Source organism: Callorhinus ursinus, unplaced genomic scaffold, assembly GCF_003265705.2.
Source record: "Callorhinus ursinus isolate GAN/ISIS: 27379988/994484 unplaced genomic scaffold, GSC_fseal_2.0 scaffold19, whole genome shotgun sequence".
In the NCBI taxonomy this organism is placed as follows: Eukaryota; Metazoa; Chordata; class Mammalia; order Carnivora; family Otariidae; genus Callorhinus; species Callorhinus ursinus.
The window spans coordinates 25,625,554-25,644,140 of record NW_027397081.1 but is presented as its reverse complement, the minus strand read 5'-3'; the positions used below and the strand labels follow the sequence as shown (position 1 = coordinate 25,644,140).

General features: G+C 42.3%; 1 protein-coding gene and 1 non-coding gene across 3 annotated transcripts in view; one reads left to right on the top strand and one right to left on the bottom strand.

Moving 5' to 3' along the window:
- The first annotated feature begins 502 nt into the window (after positions 1-502).
- Positions 503-18,587, top strand: part of PRDM10 (PR/SET domain 10) — a 104,355-nt gene continuing 86,270 nt past the window's right edge. For both annotated transcript variants that reach the window (XM_073903985.1, XM_025893791.2), the window contains exon 1: positions 503-613. The gene's annotated coding sequence lies outside the window, so the exon portion shown is untranslated. The remainder of the gene's footprint in view (positions 614-18,587) is intronic.
- Positions 14,554-14,657, bottom strand: LOC112840661 (U6 spliceosomal RNA). The gene has a single exon (XR_003212554.1). It is a non-coding gene; the product is annotated as a U6 spliceosomal RNA (small nuclear RNA).

Sequence of the window (18,587 nt, the reverse complement as noted above, 5' to 3'; positions counted from 1 at the left end):
TGGCTCGGCGTCTCAGCACACCGGGCCTCTCGGGTGTGGGGGGGGGGCTCGCTCGCACTCCGATGAGCACCCCATCCCCTCTACCTGCGCCACCGAGGCGGGGACTTTTCCCCACCTCGGCGGCCACGGGACCCTCAGGGCCGGCTTGACCCTGAATCCGAAGAGTCGGCTTTTCTGATTGGCTTAGAGTACAAACGCAGGCCAGCGCGGCCTGAGACCCGCTCTTTGATTGGGTTTTAAATGAACAGCAGAGCACGAAATAAAGAGGCCTTCAGTCATTGGGCCATTGTGTGAATCTCCTTTTGGCTTTCTCTGCCGCCTGAATAAGCGTCTCAGGATCTTCGTCATGAGTCTTAAATCTGGGCCTGTCAGTTCGCCCCAGCGTTACTCGTCTCTAGGCAGGGCATGGGGTTTACAGAGTTCAGCCAATCATATAACGTCGAGATCAGGTTGCCAGGCAGACTATGCTAATAAGGCCCCGCCTTTTATGCTGCTCCCACTCTGCGGCGGGAAGAACCACCTGGAGGTGGCGGGGGGGGTTTGATTTCCATCACCCCTAGGGAGAGAGGATCGGGGACCCGCTGATCTTCCAGCTCCCCTCACCCAACGTCGTGTGAGTACCTAAAGGATTAAGGGAACCGGATAAGCCAGCGTCCAGAGTACCCCATCGACTGGGAGGGTGTTTCGTCTTTGCTTAGTCCCACCCAAAATGGCGCCAAGCTCTTTCCGCGTCTCAGAGCCCGGCCGGGGCCAACCGACCGCGGACCCGGGTGGGGGGGGGGGGAACTGATGGGGGTGGTGGTGGGGGGGAGAAATCCCGGCGGCACCGCCCGATGGTACAGTCCAGCCGGGGCTGGGACAAGGCACCTCACTCGGGGTGGGGGGTCAAACCATCTGCACCTTCTAAGGGGAAAGGGGCAAAACCCCCTAAAGGAGCCCCTCCTGGCGCTGCGTTCAGCGATGGCTTCGGCGCCTCTTGGCCCCTGCCTTCCCCGCGCGCAGCCTCCCCCCTGCGACCCCCGAGTGGCTCGCACGCTCCGCCGGCCGCGCGCACCTCTCCTCCCCTGCCCGCGTTGGTTGGGCCGGGACGGCAGTTGGGCGCCCTGCGCGCTCCTGCCGCGGCGGTTGGGCCGGCGCTCGGGGTGCGGCGGCCGCTCGGGGTGCAGCGGGCGGTCTCCGCCGGCCCGGTACCCGGGGGGCGGCGCGGGGGTGGCGGCGCGGCCCGGACCTCGGGGCCAGGCGGGCAGGCGGCCCGCGCGATGGAGGGCTCCCTTGGATGGGGAGCCCTGCTTTGTCTCGTGAGGCCGCGCCACCCACCTGCCATTGATTGCGGGTCCCCCCCCTCCCAGTCCCATATTTACAAGGTGGCGTCGCCGGGACCCGTGGAGGCCCGGCTTGGAGGGGCGTGGGGATGGCACGTTTGGGTCAGCCTTGGTAAACAGCGTCCCGGGGTGAGCAGGGCGGAGGCCGAGGTCAACCAGCGCCCGGTGTTGGCGTGCAAAGGCATGAGCCAGAGGCCCTTTGGGAGCGGGTTGATGGTGTATAGATTCCAGCCGATCATCAGCTTTCGTTAAACCTTTTTTAGTCAGTAGCCAGGTATTAGGTACTCTACCAAGGAAAATGAACGCAGCGCTGTTGAATTTTGCGTGCGTGCGTGTTTAGCCTTGCTTGGCGGATTTGTTGGATTTCAGTCAATTTTCAATCAATGTTTGTGTACGCTTAAGCCCGGAGAGGGCTGGTTTTGGTGCTGTCATCGAGGATTAAGTGTGCGATGAGTCCCACCCAGCTCAGCCATGTGCCTAATTCTGCACCATCGTCTGTTCAAATCTTGTTCCACAAACTTTTTTAACCTCAACAGTACTTAACCTTCATTATTTTAAAACCAACAAAATCACTCGTGACTGTTTTGTGACCTCTTTCCGTCACCCGTTCCTTTGTTATCCCTCTCCCTATCGCGGTAAGCTCTTTGAAGGCAGGAAGGGACACTGTTTTTGGTACTCTTCTACCCACTCCATTCCCGGCACCACAATAGTTTCCACGTTGATGAACCATAGTTACATGTTGCTCTAGAATTGAGAAAATTGCCTTTGTTAGGGGGCAAAGCCGCGTTTTAAAGCAGTGCTGATTCAATCTGTTATATTTAGAAGTCTACCTTTACTTTTTTAATGAGTAGAGGTGAAATTGACAAAAAATGGGCCGTTTTTAAAAGTGAACAATTTAGAGTCTCCTGGGTGGCTCAGTCGGTTAAGCGTCTGTCTGCCTTTGGCTCAGGTTACGATCCAAGGTCTTGGGATAGATGGGAGTCCCGCACTGGGCTCCTTGCTCAATGGAGAGCTTGCTTCTCCCTTTGCGGGGCCCCCTGCTTGTGCTCTCTGACAAGTAAATAAATAAAATCTTAAAAAAAAAAACAACCAATTTGTAGTAGATCTACATTTTAAAATTTTGGACCAAGACGTTATTCCCACCTTGTGACTCCTCTTACTGATTTATTCCTTGCCCATCCATCCACTCTTGGCTCTCCTTTCTTTTGCAAGGGTGCTTACCTGCTTTGTCTTTTCCTAAATGAACCATTTTTAGTTTCCAAATGTTGTGCAGCACAAGTATTAATCTGTGCATCATATATTGTACATGTGAACGTAGTCAAGTATGTATTATATAGATAAGGCAAAGTTCATGTCTTCAAGGGCCCTGAATGCTTTTTGCTTAGAATATGGTGGTATAAGGGATAGCCTATCAATCCGATATAATACTAAATTGATTGGTACAACCTCAGTTTCCACTTGTCAAATTTTATTTTTTCATACCAGTTTTAACAATAATATATCATCATTGTAGAAAACAGAAAATATAGAAACAGGTTAAAATAAAAATTACCTAAAGTAAAATTACCACAGATAATCCTTGCTGATACTTTAGTGTGCTTCAAATCTTGGTGTGTGTATGAAACATTTTTACAAACTTGGCATCATATTTGGCTTTTGTTTCTAGTTTTGTTTTTCACGTAGATCGGTACCTTAATGATTTCATTGATGATTTGCCGCTGTAGTACTTTTCCCCATTACTTGAAGGGGGCATCATGAAACCCTCTGAACTGAAAGAATTATAACATTTGATTCTTTTTACTTTTTAAAAACATGTCCTAATGGGATAGGTTTCTGAGTAACATGCAGAATTGATCAGAGTTGAAAAATATTGAGCTATAATTATGGTTTCCTTAATTTTACATTTCAAGCACTAGTAAACACATTGTAACTACATACTTTCAGTTGGTAAAAGTGATAAACTACTAAGCATTTTGTCATTGCAGTGTTTGAATTGTTTAGTCAGAGTTTGTTTTGAAATTGAATGCTGATTTACTTTGAGCTATTATCACCTAAAATAATCTTCCCTCGCCCCACCTCTTTCCCCAGAGTGTAGACACACCTCCTCCAGCAATTTGTATGTTTTTTATAAACAGAATTTATTATTGCTCATATTTATCATAGGTACTTTAATAGATTAGCAAATGAGAATTTGGTCTGGTGTCTAGAAAGAGCTAGTGAGTTAAGGAAAAGGAAATGTTTGCTACAAGCAAATCTTTGCAGAATGGTCCCTCTGGGATTCTCCTGGAGTCCGGTGTAGGGAGAGGAAGGTAAGGGGGGAGCTGCTGACTTCATTATTTTGGTCAGTCTCCTTTGAAGTCTTCTCCTTCTTCTGGCATGATACTGTTTACCTGATTTACTTGAATCACTGCTAAATCTGGTCTCTGTCCTTTTTTGTTCTCAAGGCTACAAGATTTCAAGATTCATGTGGAACATTCTGAACTAGTGCCTTTCCAGTTTATTTCCTCCCCCTCCTTCTGTGACATGGATACTTCACTATTAGTACTGAAACATTATTTCCATTCCCTTCCCCAGATCCTTCAGTGGCTTACGCATTACCTGTGTAGATTTTAAATTTGTTCAGGTTGTGAAAAGCAACTGGAAGTAGGTTTTGTTTTTTGTTTTTTGATAACTTTGAAATAGTTAGAAAATTCCTTGGCGGGGTGGTGGGGGTGGGGGTGGGGGTGAGGAAATGGAGAGGGAGGGGGGAGATTATGGGTAATCTCAAATAACATTTATAGCAAGACTAGTTACAATGTAGAGAAAACAAACATACAATCAATACTATGCAATATTTTAAGAACCCCAAGTAGATTGCTGAAAGGTCATTATCTGCCAAAATGGTCCATTATTGTTTGTTATTCATTTCCTAGTTGAACTCTTATTTCAACATTAGAATATTGGAGCTACAAGCTCCCTTTCTTGACCCATGTCTTTCACTTTCTAGGTCTGATTCGCTGGTTGTAATTCACAGCCTTTTTCCTATTGTGGTTTTTAGAAGAGCTATCCCTTAGATCTCTGCAGTCCAATATGGTAGCCAGTGGCCACATGTGGCTGCGGAGCACTTGAAATTTGCCTAGTGCTGTAAGTGTAAAATACTTTTATGCCAGATTTTGAGATTAAGTATGAAAAAAAATTCAATTGATAAAATGTTGATTATAAAATTTATTTATTTTTAAGTAATCTCTCTACCCAATGTTGGGTTCGTACTCATGACCCTGAGATCAAGAGTCACCTGCTTTTCCCACTGAGCTAGCCAGGTGCTCTTAAAATATTGATTATATGTTGAAATGATAATATGTTACATATACTAGGTTAAATAATTATTGCAATTTCACCTGTTTCAACTTTTAAAAAATGTGGCTACTAGAAGATTTAAAATTACATATGCGGCTTGCCTGTGTGGCTTGCATATTTCTGTTGAACTGTGCAGCTTTAGATTTAGTTTAATGGGAGTGGGGTGTTTCCAAGTAGCAGTAAGCCCTCATACAATGTATTATCTTTTGGTTTCTATAGTTTCATCTAATAGATACTGCTAATATGTAGGTGTGCCTGATTTTTTTCTTAATGCTTATGATAGCTCTCACAGAAGCATTATTCTTTTGAAGAAAACATTAAAACCACTTCTAGATAATTGAGTTAACTGTTCCTGAATTAATAAACTCAATTAATCATTTGAACTTAAAATAATAAAATGTAAATCTATTGAGCACATAATCCATTAAAAAAAAGTCGAGCTAGGCATAATCTGCTGAATTTTACCAAACTTGGTCTGCTACTTATTGATTTTTATGATGTGTCATTTTTTCAAAGATTTAAGAAATACTTCTGGGAGAAAGTTGAAATTGAGAAAATCAAGCTCACATTTTTTTTTCCTCCTATGATTTAGGAAGAGGGCCATGATAGTTTAATTCCAAGTGTGGAACACTTTGGACCAGCTCATGGGACAACTGTCCTTTTAAATACAAAAGAGTCATAGCTTACAGATAAAATCATGTTCTTTTTATGCCTGTATTTGAAAACAAATATTTCCTTCTACTACCCTGTATGGAGGTTTGGTATGTTGTAGTATTGAACAGCATGGGCTCTGCAGGCAAAGAAACCTAGATTCATAGACTAGATTCAATTGACTCATCTTGGGCCCACTACATAAAATCTGTAAGCTTAGTTTCTTTCTTTCTTTCTTTCTTTTTTAAGATTTTATTCATTTATTTGACAGAGAAAGAGAGCACACAAGCAGGGGGAAAGGGAGGCAGAGGGAGAGGGAGAAGTAGACTCCCCGTTGAGCAAGGAGCCCAACATAGGGCTTGATCCCAAGACCCTGGGGTCATGACCTGAGCCAAAGACAGACACTTAACTGAGTCACCCAGGCACCCCTGCCCCCTTTTTAAATATTTTATTTATTTGACAGAGTAGTTTCTTTATTAAATCATATAACTAGTTTTTTTTTTTTTAAGATTTATATTTTAGAGAGGGCGAGCGAGAGAGACAGAGAGCCTGGTGTGGAGGGGTGGAGGGAAAGTGAGAGAGTCTCAAGAAGACTCTTCCCTGTGCTGAGTGCTGAGGGCTGAGCGCAGAGCCCCATGCGTGGCTCGATCTCACCACCCTGAGATCACAACCTCAGCTGAAACCAAGAGTCAGCTGCTCAATGGACTGCGCCACCCAGGCACCCATCATTTAACTAGTTCTTAATTATTAATGGGGATAATGATAGTACCAATCTCATAGTCTTGGTATGAGAACGCTTGTTATCAGTTACCATAATGATATAAATGGCTCAGTAACAAAGCACATAGTCATCAGTAGCTCAGTGACTACCGATTTTGGACCCTCTGCTTCAGCCAAACCAGTCTTCCCACTGTCCCTGAAATATTCTGGAGTTTTCCTTCATGTTTTCACACCTTCATTTCTCATATGGAATGTTTGTGTCATCCCCCCAACCCCCACCTCCTCCTCTAGTTCTGTCCACCAAAATCCCACCCATATTTCTTGAGCAGTTGGTTGGTAAACTTTTTTTCGGTAAAGAACCAGGGAGTAAATATTTGTGGTTTTGTGGGCCATTTGGTCCCTGTTACAACTGCTCCTTCACCCCTGTCATGTGAAGCATGGCTGTGTTCCAATTAAACTTTATTTATGGACCCCGAAGTGTGATGTACTATAACTTTCATGTGTTACAAAATGCTCTTTTTTGGGCGCCTGGGTGGCTCAGTTGGTTAAGCGACTGCCTTCGGCTCAGGTCATGATCCTGGAGTCCCTGGATCGAGTTCCACATTGGGCTCCCTGTTCAGCAGGGAGTCTGCTTCTCCCTCTGACCCTCCCCCCTCTCATGTGCTCTCTCTCTCTCATTCTCACTCTCTCAAATAAATAAATAAATAATCTTAAAAAAAAAAAGAAATGCTCTTTTTTTGGAGTCTTTTCAACTGTTTTATTTTACTATTTTTAAAAATATTTTATTTATTTGAGAGAGAGAGAGAGAGCATGCACGCAGAAGCAGGGGGGAGGGGTAGAGGAAAAAGCAGACTCCCCGCCAAGCAGGGAGCACAATGTGGGACTTGATCCCAGGACTCTGGGATCATGACCTGAGCTGGAGGCAGACGCTTAACAGACTGAGCCACCCAGGCGCCCTTTTTCAACTATTTTAAAATGTAAAAACCATTCTTAGCTTACAGGCTATATCCAAAAACAGGTGTTGAGCCACCCTTGGGCTGTAGTTTGCCAACCACTGCACACATTCTTCATTGAGTTCCTGTTGACCATCTTACTTGAAAGTGATCCCTTTTGTCTCTGAATGTCCTACAGGATTTTTGTACTGTTTTGTAATAATAATAGCATTTATTGAGTACTTAATTTGTATCATGTAGCAATTATTTATGCTTATTTCTTGTTTCCTAAATATGTTATAAATTCCTAGAAGTGATGGATAGATTTTAGCCTCCTCATATAGAATGCAGTACAAGAATGCCATTTCCTTACTGGATTCTAAGATGTTTGGAGGAATAAAGGAGTGAAGGTAATTAATTTTAAGATATTCGAGGTGATTTCCGAGACTTTCTTCCTTTTTCTTCAAAATTTTTATTTTTTGTGTGAAAATCTCTTCTTGCTTGAAAATTTTGAGGCCAGTCTGTTTTCGGTCTTACTACAAACCGTGATTAAAGGCAACCTTATTGTCATGTCCTTCTGATGGCAGAATACCTCTAACACCTGTGGCTAATTGTTGCTTTGCGTTTGACTAAATTTTTTAGTGTGTTTTCTAAGGCATCTGTTTACATTTCATCCTTAATGTGTGACACTGACAGAACAGTATTGTAACTAGTTTACAGATGAGAATAAGGAGACAATTTAGTGAATGATGTGAGAGTGGTGGGAACTAAGGCTAGGAGCAAGGCGTGTGGGTTCTCAATCTCACGCAATGGTGTGTATATTAATTAGATTTCAGTTTCTTTACTCATTTATCTACTCGAAGTTGATGAATGAAATTATTCTGCATTTTATTTATTTATTTAAAAGATTTTATGTATTTATTTGAGAGAGAGAATGAGATAGAGCATGAGGGGGGGAGGGTCAGACGGAGAAGCAGACTCCCCGCTGAGCAGGGAGCCCGATGTGGGACTCGATCCTGGGGACTCCAGGATCATGACCTGAGCCGAAGGCAGTCGCTTAACCAACTGAGCCACCCAGGCGCCCTATTCTGGATTTTATTTAAGTACTTCATACATTGATAAATGTAAGGACCTACAACCAATTGGTGTTTAGGATACTTGTTTATGTAACATAAGTTTTCTCAAGTATGTTAAACCTGTTTTCTCAAAACATTTAAACCTCCTAAAGATATGACATAACTATAAAATGTTAATTCTAGAGTTAAAACTAAATTATGGGGGGGGTACCTGGGTGGCTCAGTCTCTTGAGAGTCTGACTCATGGTTTCATCTCAGGTCATGATCTGGTGGTGGGATCTAGCCCCACTTTGGGCTCTGTGCTCAGCACTGAGTCTGCTTCAGATTCTTTCTTCCTCTCCTTTCCCCTCTGCTCCTCCCCGCTCACACACACTCTCTCTCTAAAATAAATTAATAAAATCTTAAAAAACAACAACAACCCCCTCCCCCTAAATTATGGAGAGCCTGGCTGACTCAATCAGTGGGGCATGTGATTCTTGATCTTGGGGTTGTGAGTTTGAGCCCCAGGTTGAGAGTAGAGATTACTTAAAAAAATACCCAAAACTGGGCGCCTGGGTGGCTCAGTTGGTTAAGCGACTGCGTTCGGCTCAGGTCATGATCCTGGAGTCCCGGGATCGAGTCCCGCATCGGGCTCCCCGCTCAGTGGGGAGTCTGCTTCTCCCTCTGACCCTCTTCCCTCTCATGCTCTCTATCTCTCATTCTCTCTCTCTCTCTCTCAAATAAATAAATAAAATCTTAAAAAAAAATACCCAAAACTAAACTAAATTATGCAGCAGAAATTGTACTTTGATGAACTTTGTTCCATTAAAAAATTTTGAGAATGCTTATATTCATATCTATATATGAATTATCCCAAAGTCTAGGTGTCTCATCAAAAAAACGGTATCTTTTGGGGTGCCTGGATGGCTCAGTCAGTTAAGCTTCTGACTCTTGGTTTTGGCTCAGGTCATGATCCCAGGGTCATGAGATTGAGCTCTGTGTTGGGTTCTGTGCTCAGTGAGGAATGTGCTTGAGATTCTCTCTCCCCTCTCTCTCTGCTTCTCCCCCTGCTTGTGCTCGCTCTCTCTCAAATAAATAAATAAAATCTAAAAAATGATATCTTTTTATACATCATTAAAAAATATCATATCTTTTTGGGGCACCTGGTTGATTCAGTTGATGGAGCATGTAACTCTTGATCTCAGAGTTGTGGGTTTGAGCCCTATGTTGGGTGTAGAGATTACTTAAAAATAAAAAAATTTAGGGGCACCTGGGTGGCTCAGTCGTTGGGCGTCTGCCTTCGGCTGAGGTCATGATCCCAGGGTCCTGGGATCGAGCTCCGCATTGGGCTCCTGCTCGGCGGGGAGCCTGCTTCCCCCTCTCCCAGTCCCCCTACTTGTGTTTCCTCTCTTGCTGTGTCTCTCTGTCAAATAAAAACAATATTAAAAAAAAATTAAGGGGTGCCTGGGTAGCTCAGTCATTGGGCATCTGCCTTCAGCTCAGGTCATGGTCCCAGGGTCCTGGGATCGAGCCCCACATCGGGCTCCCTGCTCCACGGAAAGCCTGCTTCTCTCTCCCACTCACCCTGCTTGTGTTTCCTCTCTCACTGTGTCTCTCTCTGTCAAATAAATAAATAAAATATAAAATAAAATAAAATTTAGAAACAATCATCTTTTTTTCAGATCCATGGTTTTTCTTTTTTTCTTTTAAAGATTTTATTTATTTGAGAGAGAGAGAATGAGAGAGAGAGCACATGAGATGGGGGAGGGTCAGAGGGAGAGCAGACTCCCTGCCGAGCAGGGAGCCTGATGCAGGACTCAATCCAGGGACTCCAGGATTATGACCTGAGCTGAAGGCAGTCACTTAACCAACTGAGCCACCCAGGAGCCCCAGATCCATGGTTTTTCACCACTTACAGGAGATATGGGACACCTGCCTGGTTCAGTTGGTAGAGCATGTGACTTGATCTTGGGGTTGTGGGTTCAAGTACCACATTGGGTGTAGAGATTGCCTAAAAATAAAATCTTTGAAAAAAAACTATTGGAGGGCGACTGGGTGGCTCAGTTTGTTAAGCGACTGCCTTCGGCTCAGGTCATGATCCTGGAGTCCCGGGATCGAGTCCCGCATCGGGCTTCCTGCTCAGCGGGGAGTCTGCTTCTCCCTCTGACCCTCTTCCCTCTTGTGCTCTCTATCTCTCATTCTCTCTCTCTCAAATAAATAAATAAAATCTTTAAAAAAAAAGAAAAACTATTGGATATATATTTTAAATCTAACAAAATATGTATAAAAGACCTTTACAGAAAAAATTCTATGACTTTATTGAATGACTTCAAGTGAAACCTAAATAAATGAAGATGATACACTGGTTCAAGGATTGGAATATATATATTGCAAGGTCTTAATTCTTTGGAAACAGACTTAAGATTTAATGTAATCCCAGCAAATTTAAAAAAATAGACAAGCTGATACTAAATGTTTTGTTAATGACCAAGAAAAGGCAAGAGACTCTTGAAAAGGAAAAAATAAATTGGAAAAACATCTCTACTGGAGATCAAGAAGAGCTGTCATAATTAAGACAGTGTGGTATTGGCACCAGGATAGACTAATTGATCAGTAGAACACTATGAGAAGTACAGAAATAGATTCACACATATTCAGACACTTAATTTATGACCCAGGAGGCATGGCAAATGAAAGACAAAACAATAAAACTTTTAGAAGTTAATATAGGAGAATATATTCATGACCTCAGTATAGGTCTTGGATTTAGAATCTTACCTTAAATAAGATGTTACCTGCACTAATAGAATAATGGGTGGAAGTCTTGAACAGGCACTTCAGAAAAGGAGATATCCAAATGTCTAATAAATGCATAATAAAACATAATAAAGTCTTTGTTAATCAAGGAAATGCAAATTGCAACCATAGTGCCATATTACTGCATACCTAAATTACAGTTGGCAATACCGAATCCTGATGCTGTTGAGCAATAGGAACATTCATACCTGGCTGATAGGAATATAATTTGGTATGACTACTTTGGAAACCAGTTTGGAATTATCTAGAAAGTCAAAAATATGCTGACTCTGAAGCCCAGCAATTCCCCTGCTAGAGAAATGCATATACATGAGATAAGCAGAAAAGATACTTGGAGTAATTAATTTTCCTGATATGAGTTGACTCAGTTAATATTTGAGGGCTGCTATGTTCTGTTCTGTACACACAGGTAGCTTTTGTCTTGGTACAACAGTGAATTAATGTTATTTACATTTTTCCTCTCTGCTGAAAAAAAGTTTTTTTTAAACTTTTTTTTTTTTAAATTTATTTTTTGACGGAGAGAGACAGCTGGAGAGGAAACACAAGCAGAGGGAGTAGCAGGCTTCCCACCTAGCAGGGAGCCTGTTGCGGGGCTCAATCCCAGGACCCTGGGATCATGACCTGAGCGCAAGGCAGACGCCTAACGACTGAGCCACCCAGGCGCCCCTGTGCTGAAAATTTTAATACAAATCTTTCATCCAGTCTGTTCTTTAGTTCCTAAAAACAATCCTGGGCACAGAACAAGCATTTAATAAATATTATTGTGTTTTTAAAAATTATTATTTGATTTTTATAATGGGTACTCTTCACTCCAGCTTTGTAGTTACCTCAACTAATCTGGCTATGGACTGATTTGCCCATTTAAATCTCTTTGTGGGTTTGGTAAATTATAACCTCCCCGGTTCCTTTGGGATCAAGCCTAGCCTAATGATTGCATCATCTGGTGGGAGGCCAAAGCAACAGGAGCAGATCCAAGCCTCGCTTGAGTTTTGGGAGTTTTGCCTAGGAGAAAGCTGTGCAGCAGAGAGGGAAATGATCAAGCTCTGTAGTAAAAGGGATCTGGGTTCAGATCCCACTTATGAGCGTTATGACCTTGGACAAATACAAATTTTTGGTTGTTGTGAAGATTGAAATTGAGTATTTAAAGGCCATCTCACAATGCCTGGCATGTGATAGATGCTGAGTAAATGGTAATAGCTCTAATTATTACTATTCCACTGGTGTTTACTTAAGTAATATTGGATTTCCACAGTATACATTTTCATTAAGATGGACTATGATTATGCTGAGTTTTAAAATAAAAAACTGCACCCATTACGGGATTCTAATTTTGTGGTCTCCCTTAACCACTTCACTGGATTTGCGAATGAATCCATCAAGTTATAGTCTGCATCTGAATGAAATGTTTCAGCTAAGTGTTTGCAGAGTAGATGTGGCTGAGACTTCTAAACAGGAACTTGATGCCACTATTTTGTCTCTCTTTATGGAAGAAAATGCTAATCACAGAGTTTTAAAATTCTGTCCATTTTAATTTGAAATATACATATTTTCTAGTGTAGTAAGTTAGTTGAGAGACCCCTTGTTTATAGTTAAGAGATATTTATTCTCAAATCAATTTTTTAATAATGAAAATGTATTAAAATTGGAAGTAAGACTTTTCTGGATAAGATACCCTCCTGATCTAATGCTTAGCCTGTGGAGATCATAATTTAAATAGTTATTAACATTTGTAATACACTCTATGCTATTATACTCTTTTTTTTTGCCAGCAATTGACATTATCACTGTATATTTTTTTAAATTTTTATGCTATTATACTCTATTATAACAAACATCCCCCTCTAAACAGTGAGCCTGTGAGTTAGCCAAGACAGGTGATGTTATTTCAGTTGTTAAGATAAAGAACTTTTTATTTGCCTTCACATTCAATATTTTTACATTGCTCTGTACTTTAAGAAATGTCCTGGCTTGTAGAAGACAATTCTGAATACTAGACCAGTGGATCTGGCCTCCTATAGTTAGTTTTATTAGGATGGAGGAGGATGAAATTTGAAGGTTGAATTTAGATTATAAGTCTTAATTATATGCCAGTAAGATAGAATTTTTATGAAGGCAATAACTGCCTCATTATGTCATCTGTCTGGGCTTACCATCTTGTTAATCAAACACTTGTCTTTGACCATTCTGTGTTTTATATTTAAATTTGCAAACAGGGGACTTGAGGTGGAGGAATGAGAACTTGAAAATGAGCAGCAGGTGAGACCCTCATTAACCTGTTCTCGGAGGAAGTAAATTGGATATAAAAGGAATTACTTCAAACTAGTATCAATTTGCTTTTTAGTCTTGGGGTCAGCTCAGCCTATTCGAACAAAAGGCTGCGTAATGTTTCAGGAGTTGAAGTATCTTGAACAGGTAGTTACGCTGTTTTCTCTTGTATTAAACACATAGTGTTAAATAAGGAAAAGCTGGGTTCTACAATAATTTCCTGTAACCAGTTTTGTTTTAAAGATTTTATTTATTTATTTGACAGAGACACAGCCAGAGAGGGAGCACAAGCAGGGGGAGTGGGAGAGGGCGAAGCAGGCTTCCCGCAGAGCAGGGAGCCCGATGCAGGGCTCCATCCCAGGACCCTGGGATCATGACCTGAGCCGAAGGCAGACGCTTAACGACTGAGCCACCCGGGCGCCCCATCCTGTAACCAATTTTAGTATTTTTTTTTCACTTAAAACATTAAAGCACTTGAATTTAAAGAAACAGCTTAGTACTTAAGAGTATGCCTCTTTACATTATCCAGTATTTTGTCCTAACAACTTGGAATTGTGGTTGTTGAGTCACAGTTACCACTGAGAACTATCTGTAAGAAAGGCTTTTAAGGGCTCTAGAACACCCACCTACCAGTCTCCTTCTTAGTTACTGCAATTGCTAATTCAACAAAAGAGCTTGAGATATTTGGGCCAGATAGCTTTCTGTGTCCAGGTGTGCCAAGGGCTACAGCTAGTATTTATACCCCTGCTAGTTGTCTTGTGAAACAAGGCCACCGTTCAAAAAGGGAGCTAGGATAATGTGCTTACAGTTATGTAAATCCATTATTCAGAGTTGAAACACAGGGGCGCTCAATGTTACTTGATGAGTCATTTGTATCAATCTTTCAGTCTTCAGATGTTCCTCATAAATCCATATTTACATGCAAAGTTTATTTCAGATATTCCTCATAAGTGGATGGAACAGATTTGCTTGTTAGCCTGTGGGGAGGGAAGCTGGAGAATCAAATACTCATGAGACTGATGTGGTTGGCAAGGAAGACCACCTAAATTAGCAATCACCTCAGCCTTTTCAGAATTTTGACATAAATACCACAAACATATTAGGGAGGTTGGTAAGTTGTGTATTTTGAGCAAAGGTGTCAGGATTATTCCTAAGTTTTTGTTTGGTAATAAAGTCTTTTTTTTTTCTTTTTTAAGGCGATGATTTTGAGCACTGAAAGTTTGTGTATAAATGTCTATCAATATCACTAAGTCCCAGTAGGAATTCAGAGCACCGATCCTTGCTTATTAAAGGCAGGTCTTGGCCTCATTATAATCAGTCTCTCACATTACTTCTAGAATGATTTTCCAAAAAGTGTTACTGCCATGATAAAAGATTTTTCTTCCCTTGTTGTCCAAGAGTTAGCCAGATCTGGCTGACATCAGAATCATGGGGATACTTATTTATTATTTTTTTAAAGATAAGGAACGCTTCATGAAGTTGCCTTTCATCCTTGTGCGGGGCATGCCCATCTTGTCTGTATGGTTCCAATTAAATACCTGTGCTTTGGAGGGGAGCACTGCCTGGGGACACTTAAAAGCAAAATGCTGGCTCTTCCCCCCTGCCTCTGCAATTGACTGAATCAGAATTCTCAGGGGGGGTTCCTGGCTGGCTCAGTCCTTAGAACATTCGACCCTTGATCTCACGGCCATGAGTTCAAGCCCCACATTGAGTGTAGAGCTTACTAAAAAAAATTCTCATGGGTAAGGCTCTGGAATTTGTCTTTTTGCCTAGCTTCCTAGGTGATTCTGATAAAACTAATTCATGAACTTTGGGAACTTTAATTCTTTAACTTGAAGTCTTTTACAGGCTCATCCTGTTTGAGACTTTTCTCTCTCAGTTACTAGGCCCTGAGCATTCCTCAATTCCTCTTGAGTCTGGAACTTTCTCAAGCTATAAAACATATATATATGTATATATATACACATATACATATATATAAATGTAAATAAGTTAAAAATAAATATATAAATGTATAAATATTATACATATACACACATGTAAAAGTTGTTGTTTATTGCCAAATTGCTTCCTAGATGTTCTGCATTGACTTAAATGTCCCTTTTTTCTTTTTTAAAAAATGGTTTTATTGAGGTATCATTCATATACCATACAAGTCACTCATTTAAAGAGCTTTAGTGTATTTTATAGAATTCTGCAACAGTCACCACAGTCAGTTCTAGAATATTTTCATAACCCTCAGAAGAAACTCCACACCTCTTGTCTTAATTCCCCATCTCTATTCTGCTTCCTGTCTCAATTCTTGTGCCATTCTGCAGATTTCATATAAGTGAAATCATTTGATAAGTGGTCCTTTGTGATTAGCGTCTTTGACTTAGCAGAGCACCTCGTACCTCATCATGTCAGACCTGCTTTCCTTACCAGGGCCTAAACAAAAACTGAGAGGTCTGAGAGGCAGAGAAGCCTGCAGAACTTTAGGCAATCTCTTGGGACTGAAGAGATAGAGATCCGAGTTGGAGGACTACAAAGGCAGGCAGAACAGGAGGGCCAACATCCCAGAGGCAAAGAAATCACAGAGGTGAGCCTGAGGTTAGCCCTGGTTTTTCTCTTGAGGCATTCGCTGCTAAACTGTGCTGGTCAAGAGGGTAACGAGCGAAAAGTAACAGAAGAGTAGGGATTTTGGTAGTCTCACATCGTTGGGGAGACAAAAACTGGAATTCAGGGCCCACCAAAGAGGAAGCTCCCTAGGAAACACCTCAGAGTCTCTGTTACAACTTCTGGAAGGTCAGACCTAGGAGCGGACCCAATCTGTAGACCAGCCTGGAGTCAGCTCCATGGGACTGAGTGCCCTGCCCATCTGCAGCCTGCCAGAGGATAGGTGGATCGTGGAGGAAGATGGTGGTTCCCTGTGGGAGAGGATGCTATGAGGCTTTCAGGCACTGGTGGTGTTCCATGCTTTGATCCACCATATTGCTCTGTGACCCTCCCTCGAGTTGTATGCTCATGATTTGTACTCTCTTCCATAGGCCTGTGATACACTCTGCTGCTTTGAGGTTTCCACCTGAAATCCTCTGAGAGGAGAATAGAGGACTCCTAACAGATTCTCTTTGAAATTGCCTTCAGATTTTACCAGCCAACCAGATTTCTTTGTAAAAAGGAAAAGGCAAACATCAAGGTTTATCATTCTTTAGAACTCACACTGAATGGTGGTTCCTTTTGAACTCTCAAGGATTTTAATGTAGAGTTATCTGGCTAAGACCCCCAGCAAGACTCTTAGCCTAGGTTTTTCTTTTCTTCGAGGAAGGAGGAGGACTTGGTGCCTGGTGGGAAGATTTCTGTATGGAGAGTAGAAGGGCAAAGGGACATATAAGTGGAGTGGGAAAAGACGGCCAAGGGGGCCATTTCAGATCTGCTTGAGCCATTCCTTGCTTGTTTTTGTCATCCTCTTTTCTATTTTTTTTTTAACTTCAGTTCAGTTCTCTTCTGGTTACACGGTATTGTCTTTGATGATGGCCAGCAATGAATTAGGAAAATTTCTTTAGGATGTATTCTGCAATAGTTTTTAGTCTGTAACACATCAGTCCCCTAATATTAAAAGTGCTGCTTATTCTGAAATTTTTCTACCATTGTCTGCTCACTAATCCAGTTTCTAAAGTTTTTTTCCCAATGGCATAAAATTTTATCTGGAGAGGTGCCTGGCTGGCTCAGTCAGTAGGGCATGTGACTCTTGATCTCAGAGTCGTGAGTTCAAGCCCCATGTTGGGCATGAATCCTATTTAAAATTGATCAACCGATAAAACAAATAATTTTTTATCTGGGGGAGTTTTTCTGCAATCTTGAACGTTTCATTGTTCACTGGGCTCTCAGAAACCTTTAGTTCCTTAGGCATATTTTCTCTAATTAAAATTGTGTTTATTTTACTTCCTTGTGGAATTAAAAATAATATTTTCATCCTATGACTCCACCCTCACTCGCTGGTTTCCAGTAGCTCCTTAGCCTGGGGGCAGAGGGGTGCAATAGGATGAGGCCCTGGGTTAGTAAATGGAGGGAGTTCAGGCTGGGCAGACCCACAACTGGGCGGGTTATGTGAGCTCTGTCTCCATCATTTACTGCTCTGTGCAATGGAGCTCATCTGGGTTGAGATGAAGAGCAAATCAACAGTACCTGTCAGGGCCTTTGGAACACCTTGCTAGACAAGGTTATAGTATTGTTATTTTAAATGTCTCATTTCCAGTTTTTCTCAGTGTTACCAATTTGTTGTGAATGTTTAAAATTGAGAAACTTATGTGACAGATTATTTAGGCTTCCCCTTTTCAGCAAGAATGGGGAATTTGCGCTGAAATTTCTAGATTTTGGTATTCATCCATTGCTACTTCTGCCACCAGTTCCTGTTCATCTTTAAGAGCTGAGACCAGTAGCTTTTTGTCCTTTCTTCTGAGTTCTAAAACTGTTTTGTCCAGAAAGCGGTTAAATGTAAAAATTCTCCTCGCCATTCCAAGTGAGTGCGCATAATAGAAGCCCTTTATTTTCATTTGACTTGGCCTATTTTTGTAGCTTTCCAATTTAGTATTACCACTTAGTCATGCAGGGGTCAGCAGCTGTTCAGAGCACTCCTTTATGATTCTGTCCTATTGTTTTCTGAATTGTGAGGATACAGGTTTTAAAGATTGTATTTATTTATGTTGAGAGAGAGAGAGAGCACTTGTGAGTCGGGGCAGGGGCAGAGGGAGAGGGAGAATCTCAAGCAGGCTCCACGCTGGGTGCAGAGCCCAACACGGGGCAACATCTCACAACTCTGAGATCATGACCTGAGCTGAAATTGAGAGTCAGACGCTTAACCGACTGAGCCACCCAGGCGCCCCAAAGATACAGGTTTTAAACAACTTAATTGGGTTGTTCTGACCTTAAATTAATGAACAAATTGGTAAGTGTTAATTGCTTAGACCAGTGACTAGCACGTGGAAGGCACCTGACACCTGTTGGCTAGCCACAGGTCCTGTCCCGGTGATTGGCCCACCATCGTCCCTCGGCCACGCCCCAGGGGCTCGGTGCCGGACCCAGAGGGCTGTGGTTACTGGTAGGTGTTCCTGTGGCTGGTGGGATAGGGTGTTTCCCAAGCCCGGCGTTAAAAAAAAAAAGTATGGTGTATGGTGTAAAACCCAAGATGAGTCAGGTCAGGAGTCAGAGATCCAAGAAATAAATCCAGAACCAGAGCCTGGGCGTTTGTGAGCTAGGAAACTGGGAGGTGGGTAAAAAAGGAGCCGTTGAAATGGATCCACAGAGTGGCTTGTGCTCACTGGGCCTTAACAGGAAAATGAACTGGACAAGGGTCTTCCCCTGTACCCTCTCACTTGGCCACCCCGCTCCCCCCCACTAAAAGGAGTCTTGGAGGCCCCTCACGTGGGGGAGGTGTTTGTACCAAAGAAGCGGGAAGAATGAGACTGAGGTTTGACTGGACATTGGCAGTAAGGGCGCCTGGGCGGCTCATG